The following is a 27416-nucleotide window of genomic DNA, read 5'->3' as shown; positions in this document are numbered from 1 at the left end:
CAAAAATGCAAAATAAATGCACAATTTTGCATTTTAAAAAGTCCCTGACCATTCCCAAAAACACAGAGGCACAAAAACGCATCAATGTGAACGTGTTCCATAGAAACCCATGTTAAAAATAATGTCCTGAGTTTCTGAAAAAAGCACAAAAGCATGAAAAAACGCATTGGTGTGAACCGAGCCTTTAGAGTGAGAAACATCAGCTCTCCTGCCCTGCCAGACAGAGCTATGGTGTGTGGTAGAGCTGTTTAAATCTGAGAAATGGATGGAAAGAAATGCAAGTGCTTTGGCAGAAAAAAAGCATCAGAATATGTATTTCATCTTTGTATTTGGCTGTATGCCTTGAGCTTAGTTTTAAAAGTTTGCCAGCTTAGGGTTCCAAAGTATTCTACTATGCTAAGCAGCAGCCGCTGGTTACACTGCGGATCAGGCGCAAGCTTCTTTGCCTGAATAGCAAGACCCCACGCAGGTCACAGTCATACCTAACATCTCTAATGACTTCTGCAGACTATTTTAAACAGGTCACATACACTATATTACCAAACGTAATATTTGAAACGCATCAGACACTGATGTTGGAGGAGATGGCCTGGCTCGCAGTCTCCGCTCTAATTCATCCCAAAGGAGTTCTATGGGGTTGAGCTCAGAACAGTAAATTCACAGATGTGTTTAGTGGTGTTGGGCTCAGCCTTGTCATTCTATAAATTGTAGATTTTGCAAATTACACAGTCACTGTATGTTGCATTAACAGATAAGGTGGATGGCCTTGTGGATCAAAGGTGCAGTTATGAAATGGAATTTTGTCCTTTCTGTGCTATAAAAAGTATCAATATGGTTATCTGAACCTAAGACACACTACTGAGAGATGGTAAGGTGAATGGAAGGGTGATAGGTCGTATGAACCATAAAAAGACAAAACATGTTTCTCATAACAGTATTGTCATGTATATGTATATATATATATATATATATATATATATATATATATATATATATATATATATTTAGTATATACTGTATATACAGTACACTATATTGTCAAAAGTATTGGGACGCCTGCCTTTACACGCACATCCCAGTCTTAGTCCGTAGGGTTCAATATTGAGTTGGCCCACCTTTTGCAGCTATAACAGCTTCAACTCTTCTGGGAAAGCTGTCCACAAGGTTAAGGAGTGTGTCTATGGGAATGTTTGACCATTCTTCCAGAAGCCCATTTGTGAGCTCAGGCACTGATGTAGGCATGCTCTAATTCATCCCAATGGTGTTCTGTCAGGTTTAGGTAAGGACTCTGTGCAGGCCAGTCAAGTTCCTCCACCCCAAACTCACTTATCCATGTCTTTATGGACCTTCCTTTGTGCACTGATGCGCAGTCAAGTTGGAACAGGAAGGGGCCATCCCCAAACTGTTCCCACAAAGTTGGAAGCATGAAATTGTCCAAAATGTCTTGGCATGCTGACGCCTTAAGAGTTCCCTTCACTGGAACTCTTCCCCCTCCACCAAATGGTTTGGACCGGTGCACAAAACAAGGTCCTTAAAAACATGGATGAGCGAGTTTGGGATGGAGGAATTTGACTGGCCTGCTCCTTTGGGATGAATGAGTGCAGATTGCGAGCCATGCCTTCTCGTCCAACATCAGTGCCTGACCTCACAAATGCGCTTCTGGAAGAACAGTCAAACATTCCCATAGACACATTCCTTGTGGACAGCCTTCCCAGAAGAGTTGAAGCTGTTATAGCTGCAAAGAGTGGGCCAACTCAATATTGAACCCTACGGACTCAGACTGGGATGCCATTACAGTTCATGTGTGTGTAAAGGCAGGCGTCCCAATACTTTTGGTAATATAGTGTAGTTTTAGCTCACAATCAGATTCAGGTTTGTTGCAGAAAATAAATCAGCAGAAAATGAGACCCCTTCCCATACGTTAAACAGAATGACATCATCACAGAAGCAATTCCTCTAGTGAGCCTCGGCATTCATCGGCCTTTTCTCTATTTCAGGCATTTTTTTCTCAGTAAAGGAAACATTAGTCGAAATCTGATTAAAAGAAAATTGATCGGCGTTCCCATGGCTGCCGCCGGACAGCGGAAAGAAAGATGTTCTTTTAAAGCAGTGGAGCACATTTTTCAGAGCATCTGTCACAATCACACCATAATCCATTCTGTTCTCCAAACACAAATGTTACTGCTGATGGGAGACTTCTGGAGAGGTGACAAGTTGGCGGATATTTTTCTGCATTGGGCTTGGCAATGCTGGATAGGAATATGAATGGAGCAGGTACGACTCTTCGAGGCTATTCACTGAAAATAAGGCAAAATATGTCTTTACAGTGCAGACAGGGGAAAGAATGGCTTAAAGGAAACGCGTCATGACAAAAGTATGGAGGCTGCCGCTGCTCATGTTTATAAATGCCAATTGTCTGGTTGTCATGCTGGAACTAGATCTTAAAGCTGGATGCCTGACATAAAAGCATTTATTCAAATATATTATAGCTACAAGGACTTTTTATATGCACCAAATGCGATTTACACCTATGCATGTTGCTTTTAGTGCTTTTTAGTGCTTTTTACAGGTTTTTGCTGTGATTTTGCCACCTTTTTAGCTCAATTTGCATTTTTTATGCTTTTTTATTTTGGAAAATTTGTTGTTGGGCAGATTTAAAAATGCAAATTGCTTTTCTGCAGTTTCTTCATTGAAGTCTATTGAACCAAAAAAGGCCCTATTTTGCATGTAAAAAAAGTCCCTGACCCTTTCCAAAAATGCAGAGGCACAAAAATGCATTGTTGTGAACATGTTCTATAGGAACCCATGTTAAAAAAATGTCCTGCATTTCTGCAAAAAGCATGAAAATGCGCATTGGTGTGAATGAAGCCCAAGCAGCAGTGACAGTATCACCAGCCTGTGCAGAGAGCAGAGCTGTGGGAGGTGCCCAGCAGGATCCACTCACTACTGGCTGTCTGCAGAAAACTACAGGAGGGGCGGAGACAAGACCAGTCACCCTGCACATAAAAGAGAGAGAGAGAGCAGTAGTAGTGATTGGTCTTTATTAATCACTTCTGGACCAGAAGATTTGCCTCCTTAATGATCAGGCCAAAAAAAATTGATGTCCTTTTTTAGAGCTCTCTTTTGGTGGTATTTGATCACCTCCGCGATTTTTATTTTTTGCATTATAACCAAAAAAAGCGACAATTCTAAAAAAAAAAAAAAAAAAAACAATATTTTTCACATTCTGCTATATAACATTTGCAAAAAAAAATAAAAAAAACGTAAAAATCATTTTTTTAACATTTTGGGCCAATTTGTTTTCTGTTACATATTTTTCTTAAAAAAAATAGCAATAAGCGTATCTTGATTGGTTTGCGCAAAAGTTATCGAGTCTACTGACTACGGGAAAGATTTTTGTCATTTTTATTGTTTTTTTTTTTTCTTTTTTACTAGTAATGGAGGTGATCTGCGATTTTTAGCGGGACTGCGACATTGCGGCGGACAGATCGTACCCCTAACTGACATTTTTTACACTTTGAGGGGACCAGTGATATTACTACAGTAATCAGTGCTAAAAATATGCACTGTTACTGTAATAATGACACTGGCAGGGAAGGGGTTAACACTGGGTGATCAAGGGGTTAAATGTGAGCCTAGGGGCATGTTTCTAACTGTGGGGGGGGGGGAGGGACTTGTGAAATAATCACAGAGACATGTGATCCTATGCATGTAGATTAGGGGGGCCGGACGCATGGATGGGGGGGCGCCCCTGCGCCCCCAATGGACGGGCTGCCACTGCTGGGATGTGGGTGTAAAGACAGGTGTCCCAATACTTTTGAAAATATAGTGTACTTGAGAGCAGGGCCGCCATCAGGGGGGTACAGCCCATACACATGTAGGGGGCCCGGGCGTCCCGAGGGGCCCCAAACAGGGTATGGTTGCCACCTGTCCTCGCAATGCCATTCAATTGTATGCCCAGTTGTTCCCTTACAGACTGGCACTATGTTGTGGGTCCTGTCCCTCACTAGCCCTCACACACAGCTGTAGGCCCTGCCCTCCCCTGTTCTCCAGTTGTTCACCCCTGGACAGGAGGGGCGGCATTTACTAGAACCAGTCACCTTTATTTTCCTGGGATGAAGAAGATGGGACTGGAGGAGGAAGAGAACATGGAATGCAGGAGGACATGGGACTGTAGGAGGACAACGACACTGGTGGGCCCTGTGGAATGTTGGTGGTCAGGCCCAGGGGGGGGGGGGGGGGGGCCCAGGCCAAGAACTGTGTAAGGGGCCCCAACATTTCCGATGGCTGCCCTGCTTGAGAGTTACTTACCTTTACTATATTAAATGCTGCTTAATATTGCCTTTGGAAATGTTTGTATATTTCTGTATTCCCTCGTCTGTATTTCATTTTTACATTTTGATAGTATTCATTTGCTTCAACGACTTCGACCTAGAGCACCCGTGCATCCTATAGCCTCGCCTGGTCAGGCGCACCTTCCGGGACCGTAGTTGAGAGATCTCTGGGGGTGCGCCGGTCCGGTCATTTTATACCCAGCTGTGGACGCATACGGAGGCAAGCTCTCATGTGTGTAACCATATGTTTCACCTTCTCTTGGTCATTTTATGTAGTTAATGTTGTACTTATCCTTACTTCACGCAATTATCTTGTTGTACTTTATAGTACATGTTACTTATCGGTTAATTGTTATATGTTGAAAATTTAATAAAAATTTATTTTCTGAAAAAAAAAAAAAAAAGAAAAAAGAAAATATAGTGTACTGTATATACTATATACTATATATATATATATATATATATATATATATATATATTATATACGGCCATACTGTTAAACATGTTTTGCCTTTTTATGGTTCATACGACCTATCACCCTTCCATTCACCTTACCATCTCTCAGTAGTATGTCTTAGGTTCAGATAACCATATTGATACTTTTTTATAGCACAGAAAGGACAAAATTCCATTTCATAACTGCACCTTTGATCCACAAGGCCATCCACCTTATCTGTTAATGCAACATACAGTGACTGTGTAATTTGAAAAATCTACAATTTATAGAATGACAAGGCTGAGCCCAACACCACTAAACACATCTGTGAATTTACTGTGCTGAGCTCTGAAATTGGAAAGTGGAGACGCAATATAACATTTATATGCAGTTTTATAGTAGAACCTTCAAAAAAGATTTTTAAACCCAAGAAAAGAGTTTGCTCCCAAACTCCATAGATCTATAAATTAAATGGCAAACAATAGACAGAGCCAGAGGAAAGCCAAGTTAAGAAGCTACACATCCAACTGTGTCACAGCTGTCAGAATGATATGTTTTTTCAGTTGGACACAAACCACTAAGCTTTAAATAATACTGATTCTGTGAGGAGGGCGAGACAAAAAATATGAGAATGATGTGTACTGTGTGCTCGCTGGTCTAAATCCTGTTTTCTTCTCTGCATTGCATTCAGGGTCGTTCTCTCCAAGAAGCAGAGTGAGGATGTAGCCTCATGTAAAGCCATCTGGGGGCAGCATGGGGTAAGAGTCTCCTCTTGTTCCATGGTTCCTTAGCCATATCTCCCTCCTGCGCCTCATATACAGTGCCTTGAAAAAGTATTCATAACCCTTGAAATTTTCCACATTTTGGCCAGTTTAAGAGAGCAGCCATCAGCCCAAGGGACACTTACAGTAGTGGATATAAGTACTGACCCTTGTGCTGATTTTTAAAGTTCATTGTTAGGGTTTACATACAATTCACAGTGCCTTGAAAAAGTATTTATACCCCTTAAAATATTCCACATTTTGTCATGTTAAAACCAAAAACGTTAATGTATTTTACTGGGATTTTATGTAATAGACGAACACAAAGTTGCACATAATTGTGAAGTGGAAGCAAAATGATAAATGGTTTTCAAAATGATTCCTCTGTCAAATAAGTATATATAGTTGCTTGCATTTTTGTAAAGGTCTCCAGTTAAGATTAGGTCTTTCAATACTATTTATGACCACTAGATGGAACTAAGTTTTTCCTAGTTAGGGTTGTGTGCTAAATAGATAGATGACCATACGGAAGCTCAGGACATGATATGTCATCTTGCGCATACTCAGTGGACCACAAACGGCGTCCTCCATCAGCGTCATTGTACGCTGAAGGTGAGGGGCAATATAAATGGAGCCCAGAAGCAGCTCTTCAATAGCGTTGCAACTAACGAGGAGGAGGACACACCTATATAAATGTCTAGCTATTCCAGCTAATATACCTCTTTGGACTTTTATATTGGAGACTTAGGAATCTATTTGTTTTTTTTTTTCTACTTTTTGATTTCTTGAGGCATAGTGCAGCAATGTCCTGACTTTTTCCTTTTTGCAAGCAGTGATCAATGTATTCTGACAGTGGGCAAGGCTCCCCGCCAGCAGAACACAATAGCGCTACGGGAGGGATTCCCACATCAACACTGACTGTGTTGATGGGGGAATCAAGAGATTTTCTTTCCTTCAATCCATAGTTGAAGGAAAGAAAACTGCATGATGTATGGCCTGCCTTAAGCCTCGTACACACGCGTCGAAAATCGGCAGGGAATTTTCATCCGACGACCGATCTGCCGATTTACGGCTTGTTAGTATGATGCTTCCGACAACCGACTCCGACTTTTCGGCCGAAAAAAATCCCGGTGTGCAGGTTATAAAATTTTTGTCCGCCGTCAAAACACGGCCAATTTTCATGCAGTCAGTACTGATTTTGACAGGGAAAAATCGAATGAGCAAGGCTGGGCATGCTCAGAGAAGAAAGAACACAAAGAAAGCAAACCAACACATGACATCACTTCTGAAGTAGAATTTTGTCGGGCGAGAAAATTCGTTGCAGTCTAGGCACATTCCAACCAACAAAACACAACTCTGGACAAAAGACGGACGATTGGTCGGCCGATAATCATTAAACATAGAAACATAGAAACATAGAATGTGTCGGCAGATAAGAACCATTTGGCCCATCTAGTCTGCCCAATATATCTGAATCCTATGAATAGTCCCTGGCCCTATCTTATATGAAGGATAGCCTTATGCCTATCCCATGCATGCTTAAACTCCTTCACTGTATTTGCAGCTACCACTTCTGCAGGAAGGTTATTCCATGCATCCACTACTCTCTCAGTAAAGTAATACTTCCTTATATTACTTTTAAACCTTTGCCCCTCTAGTTTAAAAAGGTGTCCTCTTGTGGTAGTTTTTCTTCTTTTAAATATGCTCTCCTCCTTTACCGAGTTGATTCCCTTTATGTATTTAAAAGTTTCTATCATATCCCCTCTGTCTCTTCTTTCTTCCAAGCTATACATGTTAAGGTCCTTTAACCTTTCCTGGTAAGTTTTTTCCTGCAATCCATGTACTAGTTTAGTAGCTCTTCTCTGAACTCTCTCTAGAGTATCTATATCCTTCTGGAGATATGGCCTCCAGTACTGCGCACAATACTCCAAGTGAGGTCTCACCAGTGTTCTGTACAGCGGCATAAGCACTTCTCTCTTTCTACTGCTTATACCTCTCCCTATACATCCAAGCATTCTGCTGGCATTTCGTGCTGCTCTATTACATTGTCTTCCCACCTTTAAGTCTTCTGAAATAATTACTCCTAAATCCCTTTCCTCAGATACTGAGGTCAGGACTGTGTCAAATATTCTATATTCTGCCCTTGGGTTTTTACGCCCCAGGTGCATTATCTTGCACTTATCCACATTGAATTTCAGTTGCCAGAGTTCTGACCATTCTTCTAGTTTTCCTAAATCCTTTTCCATTTGGCGTTTCCCTCCAGGAACATCAACCCTGTTACATATCTTTGTGTCATCAGCAAAAAGACAAACCTTACCATCGGGGCCTTTTGCAATATCACTTATGAAGATATTAAACAAAATTGGTCCCAGTACAGATCCCTGAGGTACCCCACTGGTAAGATGACCTTGTTCTGAATGTTCTCCATTGACTACAACCCTCTGTTGTCTGCCACTGCCTAATCCACTCAACAATATGGGAGTCCATGCTCAATGACTGTAGTTTATTGATAAGTCTTCTATGTGGGACATCGTTGCGTGTGTACTAGGCTTTAGTTAAAATCCAAAAGTCAATCTGCAAACCCAAAGCCATAATCTTTTAGTGCTGTGGGGGGTATTATGATCAGCTGGACCCGTCACTAACACTTGTCAAGAGTTCTGATTATTCCCTCCCTTTCCACCCTCCTTCTCTATTTATAAAAGCTGTACTGTAGCTTTTCTCAATGGAAAGCGCTCTAGAAAATAGAGGACGGCTGATGAATGAAAGGTCCACGTCCTCCTTTCATAGATCACTTTTCTTTGATGAAAGCTTCTATGAATGGAGGGGAGGGGCAGAAAAGGCAGGCAACTGTGACAGGTCCAGCCGATTATATTAATTCATACCTGATCCAGGCAGACACCCCTCATCAGAACATTCTTGGTGGATGAAGGCACTGCTACCCTCCTCCCTTAGACTAAACATATGCAAATGTACATGTTTGCAGAAGATATTTTTTTGTAAATTGTTGTTTGGTGGCTGGATTGTGCATTTATGGCCATTAGAAGGCATTAGGTGACCTAGGGGTGGGATAAGACAAGCTTCTTCCAGCTTTACCACTGCCTTCTGATACTATTAATCACAAGAAACAGCACAATGCACACCCTTGATGTTGTTCTAGTGTCCATATCTATATATGGGCGGCACAGTGGTGTAGTGATTAGCACTTTCACCTAGCAGCAAGAGGGTTGCTGGTTCGAATCCCAACCACGACACTACCTGCCTAGAGTTTGCATGTTCTCCTTGTACCTGTGTGGGTTTCCTCCAACACTCCAAAGACATGCTGGTAGGTTAATTGGATCCTGTATAAAAAAAATTAAATAAAATTGGCCCTACTGTGTATGTATGTGAGTTAGGAACCTTAGATTGTAAGCTCCTTGAGGGCATAGACTGAGGTGAATGTATATGTAAAGCGCTGTGTAAATTGACAGCGCTATATAAGTACCAGAAATAAAATAATAAATATATCAGTAGAAATATCAGCACTTTTGGCAGAACAGATGACAATGGTGGGAAAGTTGGCATTTAAGGAATATATTGGGTGCCCAAATGGAGCTAAACATTCCTGCATGATGCTCAGTTATATCTGGTTTAGGTATAAGAGCCGGTTCACACTACCACGACCAGAAAGTCACCCCGTGACTTGAAGAGACTTGGAAGAGACTTGTGCACTACTTTGAAGAGACAGGCGACTTTGTCTGTGGGGAATGCCTGGCTAATCTCTTTCTTCTTCCTGGAAAGTCTGATAACAAGTCTCTTCAATTAAGATAAGGAGGCGACTCCCATTGAAGTATATGGGACAGTCGGATCACAGGTCGCCTCAAAGTAGTACCGGACCCTTTTCTGAAGTCGGAGCAACTTCAGTAGTGCCAATTAAGATGGCACTAATTGATTAACATTGCTTTTGTTATGTCAAGCGACCTGGGGCTACACAAGTCGCCTCACAAGTCGTGCTAGTGTGAATGGGCTCTAATAGTGTTGTTATTGTAAGTGAGCCTGGGTTGGAGAAAGAAGGGTAAGTTTATAATATAGTGTGAGGCAGGGGAGGACTGTATTCATGAGGGCCAGACACAACCATCTTGCCCATTCATGGTAGGGACAGATTTGTGTGGGCTAAAGAAAGTGTACCATGCAAAGTGTGCCATGGTACCACATTTATTAATGTCCATGGTGAGAAGTGGGTGTTACTAAAGGACACGGTTTATTGTCACACACTTTTTCACATCTATCAGCATTTTTTACAGCTCTCGGCATTTGTTCAAATGACATCTCAGGACTACAATGTAAGTTGGTGCTGGAAGACTTTCCTCTAGTAAATTCAGTGATCACAGACCTAAACAGGGAATAGACGGCTATATAAAGCCCACCAGCTGTCACTGACTTGAGGTCACACTCTGATTGATATCTGAATAATAAATTATATCCACCCAAAGACACCAGCCTAACCTTCACTGTATGGAGGTTTGTGGACACCTGACCACTCATCCAATCCTAAAGACAACGTAAACAATTGTGTGCTTCCAACCCTGTGACAACCAGGGCTTTTTTCTTAGAGACTAGGTGCAGGTACTCCCCTTTTCTGATTCAACCCTTGTCTCTCCACATCTGAGTACCATCCCTTAGTTCCACCCCTACCCACCTTCTAATGCTGCCCCTTTTAGAAAATAGAGAACAAGTATAATTTTGTGGTGCTAAGTAATTTGTATAGAGCTGTTTAATTATAGGAGAGGCAATAAAATAGATCCCCTGCAGTCAGCCAACCATAGACTCCCCCCAGCAACAACAGATCCCCTCAGCAAAAATATATCCCCAGCAACAAAAGACCCCACTCAGCAACAAACGATATCCCCAGCAATAATAGATCAACCCCAGCAATAATAGACCCCTCCCTCAACAGTATATCCCTTCCAGCAACAATTGACCCCCCCCAGCAACATAAGACCCCCCAACAGCAACAGATCCCCCACCAGCATCAGTAAACTCCCCAGCAACAATAGATCCCCCAGCGACAATAGATCCCCTAGAAGCCAGAATCAGCAGACTTTCCAGCACCCCTTGCCTATATATACATTCTGTGCTGGGGGTGTAGGAATTGCATTCCCCCAAATTCCTGCTAAAAAAAAACCCTGGTGAAAACATTTTGGGGAAGGCTATTTTCAGTTCCAGGACAAATGTCCCACAAAGACATAGTTTGATGAGTTTGGTGTGGTGGCACTAAAGTGGCCTGTACAGAGCCCTAACCTCAACTGTATTGCAAACTATTTGAATTGGAATTGACCTGTACTTTTCCTCTAACATCAGTGCCTGACCTCACAAATGCTCATTTGGCTGAATGGCCACAAATTCCCACAGGCACACTTATAAATCTTGTGGAAAGCCTTTTCAGAAGAATAGAGACAGATATAGATAGCCACAAGGGAAGACAAGAGGCAAATCCACATTAATGCCCATGTTTTGGGGTGGGATGTTCTACAAGCTCAAATATTTAGGTTTGATTTTCAAGGGTACACACATTTGTAGCCATGCGGCATACAGTACAATTTTAGTACTAGCGTGCCCCCCAGCCAGTGTTGCCAACCTACCAGATTGAAATTTACTGATACAACACCCAAAATTTACTGGCAAAGCCAAGTTTTTACTAGCATTTTCAAAAGTTACAAAATTACAGTTTTAAGTGCAAATTTTAGTATTTAGGCTACAAACAAGTACAATATGCAATTAGCAATGTAATTTCAGGCGGATATTAAGGCAAAAAACATATTTCTTATTTTATTTTCAATATAGTAAGTAAGTAGCTCAGGGACTGAACTCAGGTGGGCAAGAAATTAGAATGGGAGCACAAACACATGACATTGATTCTCACAGTGACAATGACAGCACTACAGATGATGGTGACACGTCCCCTCTTGAGTCACAGTGACAGTCTCTACCCCACGCCAGGTGGTCCCTTCAGTCTACTCTATTCCAAAAAGCACTGACAGTCCAGCTCCCAGCTTGCCCTGCTCCCATCCAGCAGGCCCGCACACGAGGCTCCGGCTGCTTGGTTCGGCTCCCTTAAACCATGAAATCACACAACATGCTCAGGCATTGGCACTGCCAGACCCTCAACTAGCTGGGGCTGCCCAAACACACTGTAGAAGGCACTCAGATGGCCTTGGCCAGCTCCAGACTGGATCTGCGCATGCAGTCACAGACATATTTTTAAGTGGCAACCTTTTCCTGTCACTGGCATTTACTGGCAGGAGAAAAGTGCTTGTTTTTTATTGGATGCCATGCCAGTAAAAATGTATTGACGGTTGGCAATATTGCCCACAGTGAATAAGCAAAATTGATTTGTGAAACGTGTTTGCTGTTTGAGGCTTCTGTCTATTGTACTGTCACATTTATGGAGAAATAACGACTTTTATCCATTCAACACTGGAGTGCTGTCAAACCATTTTCTGCAAAGATGATACTCCCATGGTTCACGGACTGGACGTGCACCCAGTTTAGATTGGATTGTTATTTCCCACCTGGAGCAGCATTGATTTCCTTTGTGCTGGTGTAACACTGCCCGCAGCCCAGTTCTCCCTTGGTGCAAGGGTAAGCCTACTTACTAATTCTTTCAGCCATTACCCCATACATTGTCTATGCATCGTTAATTACAATTTCTTCCTTCACTAGCAAAAAAAAAATCACATCTTGCTAAAAAAACAAAAAGAAAACAAAGTGCCACAGCTCTGGTTTTCAAGTGAAAAGAATTGCAGAGATCAGCTACATTATATATACCATATTAAAGAAAAACAATCTTAACACTCCTTCCCTTTATTGCAGAATAGATTTGCACCTATATTTAACACGGCTCCTCTCATTAATGCGTCCCCAGAGAGTGCTGTACTCTTGACTCCCGCATCTAGATAATACTGCCCCGTAGGTGTTAATTACACTTTCATTTTGTTTTAGTTCAGAAGGCATTTTAATGAAACAATCCACAGCCTACTTTATTAAGTGTTACAAAATGGCTGTGAAGCTGCCAACTGTATACAACTGGCTCAACTTTATTCATTAGACATACTTTTGCATTAGGCATCCGCTTCCATGTATGATAAAGAGAACATTGGAGTTTCTTATTTGTAGTTTATGGGCTGTTTACAAAGGCTCGGGGATGCGACTGGCATAATTAGAAATAAGCGCATGATATCAATAGCTGGCATGATTCTTCACAGTTCCTGATTTAGACACAAGTTTTGTAACGCCCCAGGGAGATGAGAGTTGCACACCTGTGAAATTGCTTAGCCTTCTGTCTACAGCTTTCCTCTGGTAGTCTCTCTTTTAATCAGCATATAACATGCCCAAAGCGACTCTCTGCCAGCGCCGCTTGCAAATCAAATGGCTCTCAGGGGAACTGGGTAGGATTGGCATTATCTCTTAAACTAATACAAAAAGATCACTGTTCATCCCTGGACTGACATAACCCTTAAAATTTGACGGGCTCGCTATTAAATAAGAACTCCGCTAAGCATCATTTTTAACTAAAACAGCCGCCTAAACACATGATGATTTCAGAAAAATTACAACTATTTCTCTGGGAAAAAAAAAGACAATGCTTTTTATAGTCTCTCTGTGCTGCCAGGAAATATCTACATTTGAGGGGCCATTTACAACTCCTGCATTGGGATATGATGCTTAACACACACTTAAACAAAAGGACAAGACAAATACCATCATCTTTAATTGTTCCAGCGTGAACTGGAAAAATAAGAACGTGTTACATAGTTACAGTACGTAGCACGTTGTTATAGGTAAGGTTATGGAAAGATATATAAAGAATGAAAAAAGCAAGTTAAAAATTCAGCGCACTTTCTCAGACCCTGATGCCTATAAGTACCTGATGATGATTTTTTTACGGGAAACTCTTTTCAGTGCTAGGAAATAATTTGCTTGAAATTGGATATAGGCAGTTTCTCCTACATTCCAATCATGGGTAACAGAAATGAATGCAATGCTCCCAGTGCTGTATCTTGACCTAGGCCGATAAGGCCCAGGCCTAGGGCGGCACTTTGCAGGGGGGCAGCAAAAAAGCTGCACACTGCAATAAAAAAGCCAGCCTCCTCCCAGCTCCCACACGAAAAGGGTCCCCCGTCAGCTTGTGCTACACTTTTAGTTTAGTGCCAGTATTATAGGGCGAATTTGGGCAGAGGGCAGGGTCCAGGAGGAAAATCAGTCTGGCCCCCCCATAAAGCAGTCACACTGCTACCTGCCAGTATGATAGGTTTCACTAATGGGCACTGATAGGCTACACTGGTGGCCACTGATGGGGCTGTACTGATGGCCACTGATGAGGCTACACTCATATGCTGCACTGATGAGGCTGCACTGATGGGCAGTAATGAGGCGGCACTGATGGGCACTGATGAGGCTGAACTTATGGGAACTGATAAGGCTATGCTGATAGACTGTGCTTGTGGTCTGTGATGTACAGATGACAGGGCGGGCCATAAACAGGAAGGGGTGGGACATATTTAAATTAGGCAGTGCACAAACTTAGTCAGGCCTTGGGCAGCACAAAACCTAAATACACCACTGAACGCTCCCATATAAGAAGCTCATATACACCCAAAGGGGATGCCCCTCCAAGTACAATAAAATCTGGGATAGATGGTGAGAGCAAGCAACCACTTGTGAATAAACCTGGAACCCTGGCCATGGTGTAGTAAGAGTGAAAGACCATTATAAGCAGGGTGGATCTGATGTAAATCAAGTCGATTTAACCAGTTCTGGACCGGAAGGATTTGCCCCCTCAATGACCAGGCCATTTTTTGCCATTCGCCACTATGTTACTTTAACGGAAAATTGCACGGTCGTGCGACGCTGTACCTAAGAACAATCGATGTCCTTTTTTCCCACAAATAGAATTTTCTTTTAGTGGTATTTGATCACGTGTGCGATTTTAATTTTTTGCGCTATAAACAAAAAAAAGCGACATTTCAGAAAAAACAATATTTTTCAATTTACATTCCCAAAAAAAAAAAAAATGAAAAACAAACATTTTTCATCCTTTAGGCCAATTTGTAGTCTGCTACATATTTTTGTAAAAAGAGAAAATCGCAATAAGCGTATTTTGATTGGTTTGCGCAAAACATATCGCGTCCACGAACTAGGGGAAAGATTTATGTCATTTTTATAAATGTATTTATTTTTTACTAGTAATTTGCGATTTTTAGCGGGGCGACGATATTGCGACGGACAGATCGGACACCTAACTGACTTTTTTGGCACATTGGGGGGGACCAGTGACATTACTACAGTAGTCAGTGCTAAAAATATGCACTGTTACTGTAATAATGACACTGGCAGGGAAGAGGTTAACCTAGGGGTGATCAAAGGGTTAAATTTGAGCCCAGAGGAGTGTTAACTAACTGTGGGGGGATTGGCTTGTGAAATGATCATAGAGACATGTGATCCTATATAGAAGGATCACTGGCACTCTGTGATAATTTCAGAGGGAACAACGGTCTGCTGTGTGTAAAACAGCTGACCGTTCGTCTCTCTCAGCGGGGAGCAATCGCGGATGGCCAGCGGCAAAGGGAGCCGCTGGCCTCGTGCATCGGAGTCCCCGCTGCCTAGTGGGGGCGGGAGCGCACGCTCGCTCCCCAGCACTACGCGCGTGACCGATATAGGGCTACGTCCGCTTGCGCAGGAGAGGCTGCCTGCCGCAGTAAATGCGCGGCGGGCGGTCTTAATGTGGTTAAATTGCAATTTAAATCCCGATTTAAATCACCAGTAAAAAAGATCAACTCGATTTAAATCATAATTTTTAATGAGCAACTATCATCTCCTCTGACGCTCCTCCTCTGACCCGCTGTTGACTCACTGACAGTCCCAATCACTTTAATGGGATGGCTGGTGATGCGGCAGTGACACAACAAGGTGAGAGACGTGGCGGCAGCAGGTGAATGGATCCTCTGGTGAGTGCGGACCTGAGAGGGGGGAGCACGAGTGGATTCACCTTTGCAGTTCACCACCAGAGACTGTCTTTTTGCACAGGTTTTGCACTTATCACTTTAACATCCTATATGGACGTATGAATTTTTGGATTACTATATTTCTTTATACTCTATGTATTGCAGTCTTTTGCACTTTTTTTGCACTGAGAGCACTTTGTGTGTCACTGGATTCATATGATACAGCGTGTTGGAGTTGGTTATGTATGATTATTATTGCATTACGTATGTTATATATTACTTATGCTTTTATGTATGAATGGGTTTAAGGAAATAGCACCTTTATTATTTTATTGATTTATATACTGATACATATGTATATACATGTTATAGGAAGCGCCACCTATGACCTATCCCTCTTTCTTATATTCCTCACATCAACCCCTTTGTTCTTGTTTTTTTCTTTTCTCTCTAAGCATTGGGTAGCCCCAATAAGGCCAAAACAATGTTCTCCTGTGCTTCCACTATCACTGACTATTCCTAAGCCATGCTCAATGTCTCTATGCCAAATAAGTTATGTAGTTCAGGTTGTAATTGTCTGCATGGTCTATTATGTACACATCCCCAGATTGGTTTCTGGTTCATCTGTATTTGTATACCTTTCAGTCACTGCTCAGTTGTGCAGTGATGTTCTATTACTTTTTTTACTGTCATGTTCTTACGTTCTTCAATAAACACCGTGGTTTTTTTCAATTAAATACAAAAATGCAGCATACTACAATATGCAGCACAACACTCATCAAGAATGCATGCTGACACCTATGTGCTGACGCTCAACTTAAATCTTTGTTCCTGTTGATGGCCACTCACAGCATGCCATAGCATATCTATACCAGAAAAGGTCAGTATGGTAATGTATTATGGGTGATTAATGTGCTGACCTCCAGTTCAGTCTCTATGGGAGAGATTGGCTATTTAATGATAACTTGAGAAGGAATCACTCCCATTTAACTTGTTTTGTACCAGAAATCAGCATTAACACTTTCAAATGTCTTTCACTTTTGCATTTTGGTATTTATACTTATTTTTTGCTTTATTAGCATCAGGGGAAAAAAATAAATAATTTAAATAGTTTTGTATTTTTTTTTTTGTTAACCACTTGACCTCTGGAAGATTTAACCCCCTTTATTGACCAGACCATTTTTTGTGATATGGCACTGCGTAACTTTAACTGACGGTTGCGCGGTCATGCAACGCTGTACCCAAATAGAGCTTTCTTTTGGTAGTATTTGACCACCTCTGCAGTTTTTTTTTTTTTTTTTGAGCAATAAACAAAAAAAGACAATCAATTTTGAAAAAAAAAAAAAAATAAATAAATAAAAACAATATTTATTACTTTCGGCTATAAAACATATCCAATAAAAAAATGGAAAACATCAAATTTCTTCATCAACTTCCGCTACATATTTTGGGTAAAAAATCTCAGTAATGCCTGGTTCACACCTATGCAGGTTGCAGTTGATGCATATCCCAGGTGCATTTTGCATTTTTCAATACACATTTTTGATCCATTGAAATCTATGGAACCAAAAACACAACTTGCTGGTCCCTGACCCTTTCCATAAAATGCACAGATGTGAAGTGACCAATAGGAAACCATGTTAAATGGACTGTAGTGTGTTTCTGCAAAACTGAAAATGCACAAGAAAAAATGTATAGGTGTGAACCAGGACTTAGTGCATATTGATTGGTTTGCGCAAAAGTTTTAGTGTCTACAAACAATGGGATCATTTTATTTATTTTGTTTATTAGTAATGGCGGCGGCCAGCAACCTATAGCTGGACTGCGGTATTGTGGCAGACAAATCGCATCACTAAGTGACACTTTTGACACTTTTTGGGGACCAGTGACACTAATACAGTGATCAGTGCTAAAAAATATGCGCTGTTACTGTACTAATGACAATGGCTGGGAAAGGGGTTAACATCAGGGGCGATCAAAGGGTTAAATGTGTGCCTGACCATTGCTTTACTACTGTGGGAGAGGTGTTTATACTATGAGAAGACATGGATTGGTGCCCCTGCTTAGCAGAGACACGAGATCCATGTCTTTTGTACTGACAGAACGGTGATCTGCCTTGTTTACATACATGAAGAGAGGAGAACCCCCCCCCCAGTAATGAGATTATATAGGCCCAAAAATAAATGTGTAAAAGTAGTGAACATCAAAGATAGTATAAAAGCAAAATTGCAATTTTTATTCAAAACAAAAATAAAAAAAAAAACATAGTAAATGGCTGGTGTAACAACTTTATTACCTCAGAGTGACACATAATGATACATGATATTCTAAACATATGTTGTCATCATGGTGCATGAGCCATATCTGCTCAATACAGCTATGCATAGAAACATCCGACGCGTTTCAGAATATACATGCTTTCTTCAGGGGTTTATGGCAGCAGAATATGTATCATGTATGTCATTTAGGGGTAAAAAACACATGTGCAGCAGCCAAACAGGTTAAAAACCAACAATGGCATCCGCCATAAAAGCAGGAGGACAACACATCCCATATGCCTCTACGGGGGGCTCAAAACAAGGACAGCTGGGGGTCACGTCTAAATAGCTACACATATCCCCAACATATCTAAGAAGGAGAACGGTACAGGTGCAGGATAGAGGGGCCTCAAGCAGCCTGCTTCTATGTGGGATAAATGGCACCATGCTATTCATCCTGGGAACACATAGAAGCAGGCTATCTGAGCCAATTCAGAGATCCAGCCCCATTCTCACCCAAGCTGGTTCTTCACCGGTCTTCGGGTTCCCAGCACTGGTATGTTAACTGTGGGCAGAAGGCTGTGACTTCTTGCGGTCCACAGCCGACTTCCTACTGTGCTGCGTGAGTTTTGTTCAGCAGCCCTCTGGGACCTGTGATGGGGGGGGGAGAGGGGGGGGGACCAGGTACCCCCTCCCCCCACCAAAAATTAGTGGGGGGGGGGGGGTGATGGAGGAAGAGCGTAACATCCCCTTTTAGGTGAAGCATGAAAGATTACATATTATGATGTCTTGTTGCCAGCAGAAGGAGCTCCAACATCCTATTCAGCTATTTCAGCTTACCACTGTGCTGAAAGAAGTCTGTTGTTATGAAAATGTAATGAGTCCTTCAAGCCATGACTCCTCCTCTATCAAACACAGTCGAAGGCTTTATCACAGAAAGGGAGGTTCCAAGTAAGTTGTGCTGTCTCTTTAGGTAACCCATAGTGCTTTGGGAATTCTTTTCTAATGTGTTGAAATGTATGTAAACCCAAAATCTATATTTCAGTAAGTCTGGCAATATACCTCACTGTATGCAATTTGCTTGAGAAAATTTTTTTTTTCTGAATTTGTTGCAATTTATTTTACTTGCTGGCTGCCAGTAACAGCACTTTCATTTTAGGCTGACAATGCTAAGTCACTGCTTTGTCATTAGCAGCCATGTTGTCAGTTTGCCATGTGCCCTTCATCAGTTGGCTGTTGGGCTACCTATCAACTTTGTAGAAGACATGTGCAGACCTGATAGGTAACCCGATGACCTCCCTTTAAAAAGAAAAACTAAAAAACTATATAATATAGCTGTAGGGCTACCCCCAGGGGAGCCACTGAATTGTTTTGTCTTTTCTTTGCACACCTGAGGATGACACACCTAGCTCATCCAGCACTTACTGACACATCTTGAGGTACTGTATTTCAAAGTATTCATTTAGGCAAGCATAGCCTAAAGGAAAAGAGGATTAGCAAGTGTATTTATACAATCAATAAGACAATAATATTACTCTGAAAATGTGGTTAAACACCTGCAGTATTCTGATAACAGTAAATTAACAGAACTGAATTGCATTTACCTAGCAGCAGTATATAAAGACAGTCCTAACTTGCTACAGTTTTGTCACACTGGCCAGTAAATGGTAAAAAAAAAACCGAACATGCCAAAAAGCAGAGCATGCAATAACGGTGAAATATGAATACCTAGGTATGAATAATATAAATACATAAAAAATAAAGTGCAATAGTGCTGAATTAGATTACACGTAAGTGTATAAAGGGCAATGGTGCTGAATCAAAACAATATAAAATACAATGGAAATGAGCCAAAATAAGGTGCTCAATATAAGCGCAAAGGTGCAAACAGTATCAATGTCCACAGTGTAGCAATTCACAGAATTACTCAAATTGATAGTCCCTTAATTAGGTGCAATAGTGCTCAATGAAGTGCTGATGCCAAAAGTGCTATGGTGCCTCGGGTGCCCCTAAGAGAATCCACTCACCAGAGCCAGTGGGTAAAATAAGCCTAAGAGCTGTTTGGACCTGTAGTTCTCCAACCAGGAAACTCTCTCCGGGGTCGCTCAAAGAAGGTCCAAACAGCTCTTAGGCTCATTTGACCCACTGGCTCTGTGTATTCCTTCTTTGAGCGACCCCCGAGAGAGTTTCCTGGTTGGAGAACTACAGGTCCAAACAGCTCTTAGGCTTATTTGACCCACTGGCTCTGGTGAGTGGATTCTCTTAGGGGGACCTGAGGCACCTTCCACTGTGTGGAGCACCATAGCAGTTTTGGCATCAGCAATTTATTGAGCACTATTGCAGCTTACCAAGGCACTATCAATTTGAGTAATTCTGTGAATAGCTACACTGTGGACATTGATACTGTTTGCACCTTTGCACTTATATTGAGCACCTTATTTTGGCTCATTTCCATTGTATTTAATATTGTTTTGATTCAGCACTATTACACTTTATACACTTACGTATAATCTAATTCAGCACTATTGCACTTTATTGTTTATGTATTAATATTATCATACCTAAGTATTCATATTTCACCGTTATTGCAAGCGCTGCTTTTTGGCATATTCATTATTCTGAGTTTTTACTTAGTGGGCAGCAGCTGCAATACACATAATTTACCACTAATTTTTATTTTTAACACATTTAACTCCTAGCGCGGGTTATAATTTTTTGTGATTCATAAAAAAAAAATGTTGCCAAGAAAGTTGGGGCCCTTGGAGAAAGTGCAACAGTTCTCAGCAGGCAACAGATTAACTAGCAATTTGGAGACCACTGCTCTAGATTCTAGACCAAGGGTCTCCAGACTTTCTACACAAAGGGCCGGTTTACTGTCCCTCAGACTTTAGGAGGGGGGGGGGGTGGCCGGAATGGCCAGTAGATTTAGAAAATGCCCCAGCGTCAGTGAAAGCAAAGACATTACATAAAGCCTGTAGTCAGTAGAAGGAGGAAAAGTGGCCCATTTTTCGTATTAGTGGGATGAATAGTGTCTATTATAATTGTTAATATCGGTGGGAGGAATTATGCCCCATTTCTGGTGTGGAAGGAATACTGCCCCATCATTAATGTCAATTGAAGTAATGGTGCTTCCTTGTTGGTGCCAGTGGGAGAAATAGTGCCCCAAGGGTCAAATAAAGGCAAGAAAAGGGCCACATTTGGTCCACTGCCCGGCCATAGTTTGGAGACCACTGGTCTTGACTATTCAGAAAAATAGTATTTTCTCACCACTCTTTGAGTGTGATCGTGTAACCAGTTTAATATCCATGTACTGAATATACACTTTTATTGAAGCCAATCGATCTTTAAGATATTATGGCACTTGTCAAATATTCTTTGGATAATATTTGAACACTTTGAATCCTCCAGTAACAATTATTAGCTCTTCAGGCATACTGTACAGACTAGCGCTTTTTTTAAATCATATGCATGCGCATTGTAGCCAGGAAAGCATCAATAACAGATTGGTAGATTAGCCATAGGAGAGAAAATAGCATTTTACTGCAATCAGCCAATCAGGGGTTTCCTTTTTCTTGGTATATGCCTTTAAGGACTGTACTAAAATGTAAATATAGTACCATATACGTCTGAAAATCCTGATGCTGGTCAGCACTGCACTATAACAACCAAATAACATCAGTGGGAAGCATGTTTGCTGCTGATGACTTTTAGAGAGTGATTTAAAAAAGGAATATGGAAAACACAAAGTGAATTAATCAAAAGCATATTAAGGGAGTTAATAACAATAAAATGTTGCAATAAAAAAAAGCATATTTTTTACTGTATAATATAACAACGTAAAAAGCGCAACACGCTACCATTCCGATTTCCCCTAATGTTTTACTCTCCTGCTGTCACTGCAGTCGGTATGGGCGTAGTGGAAGAGGTACGAGTAATATTTTAATGACATGTAAAATGCAAATTCCAACAAATTAGCTTTTAATGAAATTCAAGCTGTTCTTGTTTTCTGAAGGCGGACTGTCAAATATGTTGACCAGCACAGGTGTCATGGACAGTATAATAATATCTCAAAATAACATTTTCTATTTAGATTCATTTATTCTGACTATACCTAGTGAGGAATCTTGCTGCTAATAAGCGCTGAATACTGTGGAGAAAGTTAAAGTTGTTTTTTTTTTGTTTGTTTTAACTGCCTAATACTTTTTTTTTTTTTTTTTTAATGGGAACGGTCTGATCTGCTAATGGGTTTGGAAATGTGTCTGGCCACTTTCATGATTTATGCACCATCTTTTGTCAAAAAGGACAGCCAGAAGTATAACACCACCTATTCTGATAGAGTTAAAGGAGATGTACTGCCAAAGCTCTCTGCTTGGGGAGCTGTCAGAAGCGAGTGATCCGCGGTGTTCGATCGCTCGATTCTCAGTGTAGAGGCACAGAGACCGATGCTGCATCCACCTAGGTAAGTATAAATGGGGAACAAAAAAAATCCCATACATCTCTTTTAAGCTGGCCATAGATGTGTAACACTAACCCCCCCCCCCCCCCCCCGAAGGGGCTGCTGCATTTACCAAAGTTCTTTCCTTTGCAGTGCAAAGGCAGCCAGGTGCACAGCAACAGTTCACTCAACCTGGCTCAACTATCAGTCTAGGGGATGCCTTTTCTTTTCTTTTTTGAAGTTTATTAGTGTAAACTTAAACTGAAAGAGAACAAGAAGGGATGAGATTCTTCAAAACGCTTGAGAACAAATGCAAACTAACAACACTCCTTTCTAGAGTGGCAACACAGTTGTAGGCAGGTTACCTACAGTTTATTAGCTAGGCAGTGAAAGAAAGCTGCCCCAGGCTGGGGAAGAGGTTAATATTCTTCATCTCGGTTCCCAGGCTTTTTGGACCCTGCCTATCCGACTTGTTATATAAAAATGGGGGAAGGCCGGGTTTGAGGCATCTTTCTTCGCCGACGCAAGAGGAGGCTGTAACTGTCATAGTGCACTAAGGCGGACTGCTGCCCTGAGCAGTCTGTTGGAGGACGCCAGGAGCTGGAGATCTGCCAAGCATTGGGGAAACACCTGTCATGGACTACTACCTTGTTGAAGTGTGCCTGGACAGCCTAGATTAGTTAGTTAGGGGATGTTCCATTGTCATTTTTCATGTTGAACTATATTGCCAAATTGTCCAAGTAAAGTTGCATCAACTGTTCTAAGCCTGGTCTGAATTCATTTAAAGTGGTGCATGATGGTTGCTGGTGTATGAAAGAACTAGGGTCAGTAAAGCACATGTGGGGTAGGCAGCAAAGCCACTATAAATGTCTAGTCGGCAAGCCAAGCAGGGGGGGTATTGTAGCTGCTATGGGTAACCAAGAACTAGTGAAAGGTACATTGCAGCCAGTCATGAAGCGTGGCACCTAGTGTAGGTGGTGGGTGCTCCGACAGCGAGGGGGTCAGTGTTCTGGCTCCCTCCCCAGTGGTCAGTTTCCCAAAGCAACCAGGACTAAACCCACTCTACAGAGACCTATAGCCTGGCTGCATGGTATGGGAGTGAAGAAGCTAATGAGTGCACGCATGAGGTCTATGCTAAGTGCACAACGGGACCCTATTCTATCACTAGCAGTGAGGTGGCAAAGGTACACTGGACTGGTGGAGAGGGCACATGATTTGCAGTGTCCCTCCTAAATGCAACATGCATCCAGTTAAGGTTTGTAGTGCAATGGGTCAGTACTTTTACAGAAGGACTCTGTACATTTTCTACTTCTCACTGTACAAGGCTCATTTCTAAGTCGGGGAACCATCATAATGTTTGATTGCAACATGAACGCGGTCCCCGTCTGGTCCCGGGCATTGATAAAAGCGATCTGTGTGAACAGATACCCCCCATGTGCATCTGCATTTGAGAGTTCTGCCCATAACATGATGTAGTCCAGCAACCAGTCATGGATGGCTCCAGGGGAAGCAACCCTCCTGAAGCATCAGCAGTCCATCCTCAGGTAGGTAGGACCAGGCGACCAGGCACCAACTAACCCCTCTGCCCAGGCTTCAACCTGTTTACCCCCTTCGCTTACCACCTACTGGACACCCCCCCCCCCCAACCACCTACTGTGCACACATTTTTCTAATCAGTAGTGGGTCAAATCAACATTCGTTCTCGACCATGTTGATAACAAAAATTTGAAGAAGCAGGATGGAAATATTTTCTTGAACAAACAAATTTCTAACAGTGTCTGGTTTTCGTCCCATTCATTTCAAATTCAAATTTTAAAAGCAAACTAAATTTTTCAAATGCCATTCAAATGTTCTGAGAATTTTTGTATGAATTGTTGAGGAAACAGAAACATAAAAACATAGAAAGTGACAGTGATGGCAGAAAAAAGAGCAAGTGGCCCATCAAGCCTTTTTTAATTCATACATTTTAGTTTTTCTTTTTTACTAACTTTTTTGTCGGAGTATAGATTTTATGTTTGTTATGTTTCCCAAGCATGTTTGAAGCCATTTAATGTTGACTGACTCACAACCTCTGCTGGAAGTCTATTCCATTTCGTAAGAAGTTCCTAAGACTTTTTGAAATTCTATCCATCTATGACCAGCTTTAGAAAATTCAGTGTTGTCATGTTCTCGGCTCCTGTACAGCAGTACCTGGACTGGGAGAGGAAAGTGCAGGACTTGGAGGTGATCAGGTGTCCTGCATGTACATTGGCAAAACAAGGAACACGCTGACAGAAGAAGAGAGCACTGTTCAATCAAAGGATGGAGGCTGTGACCTGACTGTGTTGCTTAGCTGGTATAGAGAAAAGTCAGGTCACCGGAGTGGCAGTGTTGTCTAGCAGAACTGTGTACATGTAACAATTAAGTGGATAAGAATTGAAGTCTCTAGGTAAGTAAAACAACCCCCGTACTCGACATCAGGAATGGCATGGCAACGTGTGCAGTATCGTGCATTAGTGCACCTTGTGGTAATGCATGATACTTTTTACAGGGGGTTGGTGCAATGCATTTGTGTATCTCATCCTTTTTAAATTTATTAAAGTGTAAGTACGGACTAAACTTTTTATTTGGATAGAGGAGGGAAGTATTAAAATGCCTCTCAAGTTATTTTTTGCTATCTATGCCCTGCTGGGGAGATTTTCCTTCACTTCCTGCCTTGGAGACATAACAGGAAATAAGAAGAAATCCCCTCAAACGTAGGGAATTCATTTGTCACCAGAACATTTTTTAATTGGATTTGCCCCCACCTCTTACCCTCAAGGCAACTCTAAAATTTCCTCTCACTTATTGACTTGGTGACAATAATCCTCAGGAAAAATATAGAGGGTAACTCTTCCCAGCGGGAACACAGAGAGCAGTAAAAACTAGCAGAGGGTTTACCCCTTTCTCCCTTTATCCAAAACCCCCAAAATTTGCTTTTTACATACACTATATTAGTTTGATGTAGGGTTGCACCGATACCGGTATTGGTGCCTATACCAAGCATTTGCACGAGTATCAGTACTCACGCAAATGCTCCGATATCCGAAACCGATACCGGAAGTGACGTCAGCTTGGGAGCAGAACGTCTCCTCCTTCCTTCTGACTGCCTGTCTTCCCTGGCGAGTGTCATCCCTGCCTCCTCCTCCCTCCTGTCCAGCTTTTATCTCTGGTGGGTGCCATCCCCGCCTCCTCCTCCCCTCTGCCCAGCTGCCATCTCTGGCGGTTGCCATTCCCACCACCCCCTCCCCTCTGCCCAGCTGTCTTCTCTGGTGGGTGCCATCCCCGCCTTCTCTTCCTTCTCCTCCCCCCCTGGCCGGCTGTTATCTGTAGCGGGTGCCATCCCTGCCTCCTTCTCTCCTCTGACCGCTTGTCTTCTCTGGTGGGTGCCATCCCCGCCTCCTCCTCCTCACTGGCCGACTGCCATCCCTGGCAGATACCATTTCCACCTCGTCCTCTCCTCCAGCCAGCTGTCATCTCTGGTGGGTGCCATCCCAATCTCCTCTTCCCCTCTGGGTGGCTGTCTTCTCTGGCAGGTGCCTCTCTGCCTCCGGCCAGTTGTCATCTCTGGCAGGTGCCACCCCCGTCTCCTCCTCTCTCACAGCCAGGTTTCTTCCATGGCAGGTGCCATTCCCACCTTCTCCTCTCCTACAGCTGGCCGTCTTCTCCGGCGGGTGCCTTCCCAGCCTCCTCCCCTCAGGCCAGCTGTCACTTTTGCCTCCTCCTTCCCTCCACCAGCTGTCACCTCTGCCCCCATGTCTCCAAATGACCCTCCCATCCGCACCCTCTTCCCATCAGCGATCACAGTCTTTTCCATACCAACTCAATAGGAGGAACACAGGAGCCCTGTGATAATTGCAGAGAGAACTCCACTTCTCTCTCCACGGGGAGTGATCGTGGGTGCCGGGAGGCAATCTCGGCCGCCGGCCCCACGAATCAGCTTCCCCACTGGCGAATGGGGGTGCGTGCATGCCCCCACGGTCGCTCCCACGAAGCGCCATACAGCTACGGCAATTTGTGGGAACCTGCTGCCATATATCTGCGGTGGCTGGTCGGCACTTGGTTAAACACAATGCACTATAATGCATCCAGTATGCTGTAGCACGCTTTAAGGAAAACAAAATAAAATATTTGGCTCCTGCTCTAGAAAAAACGTATAATCAATCTAACGCATTAAAAATCGCATATCAATGCACATCCACTCATGTGTATTTAACTTGCGTCAACTTGTGCTATATGTGTGAATCCAGCCTCAAGGTAGACTTTAAAATAATATTTCAATCTCTATGTTCAGCTGAAAATACACTATATTTTTCCTTTCTGCCTTCGATAGAGGGGAGTAGTTAGAACTGCTGTCAACGTCATATTGCTGTCTGGCACAGAGATAGGTATGATTGTTATATTACACATGTCCTTACTTCTCCTCTGAGGACCTAGCTGCCTATTGTAATGTGATTGGACCTACTGGGGATATTCACATTATGAAGAAACGTACAATAAATGTCTTCTGATGCAGAGTGAGTAGAATGTACTGAGCCTTGCTGAGACACTGCAGTGTTTATGTGTAAACAGTAGATACACTTCTGACAGCAGTGACAGAGATTATAAAGATTTCCAGCATAAAAGCAATATTGCAAGGCACAGACTTGAAATACTAAGTTTGGTTATTCTGTATCATGCAAGAAAAATGGGTTTAGTAATACAGTTTGAAGCTTATTTGGTGTTCCTTCCTGTCCCCAGTTTCCCTTTCAGTTTTAATCTAACCTGTCCTCGATCCAGCGAGATATTGGAAGACCTGGTCAGCATCACAGAAATCCATGCATGCACTTTGAACTCTTTTCCATTTCATGGAACTCCTCCATATGAGCTCTTACTTCATAGGAATATATGGAAGAGTTAGGACGCGGCACATTGCTATTATTTCTATATCCTTAGCACCACCCTGTAGTGATACAATCACATTTAAATACAGGGTCACGTGAAAACCTAGAGTACCTCCAAAGGTTTCTAATGGTTTCTTGAGCTGGGACTGATTGACCTTTCCTTTAATTGTGCCTGCATAGTTCCGGGGTCAGAGAGCTGTTTTACAGTAATAATCTTTTTAGCTGTATGTATATGTGGCATTATGACCACCACTGTAAGGAGCATTCTTCCATTGATCACCAATATAAGGGGAATTTTTCCCACTATCCAC

The sequence above is a fragment of the Pelophylax lessonae genome (genome assembly GCF_965119305.1).
Source record: "Pelophylax lessonae genome assembly, chromosome: 2".
In the NCBI taxonomy this organism is placed as follows: domain Eukaryota; kingdom Metazoa; phylum Chordata; class Amphibia; order Anura; family Ranidae; genus Pelophylax; species Pelophylax lessonae.
The sequence above is the reverse complement of the archived record's forward strand: the minus strand, read 5'-3'. Positions refer to the sequence as shown.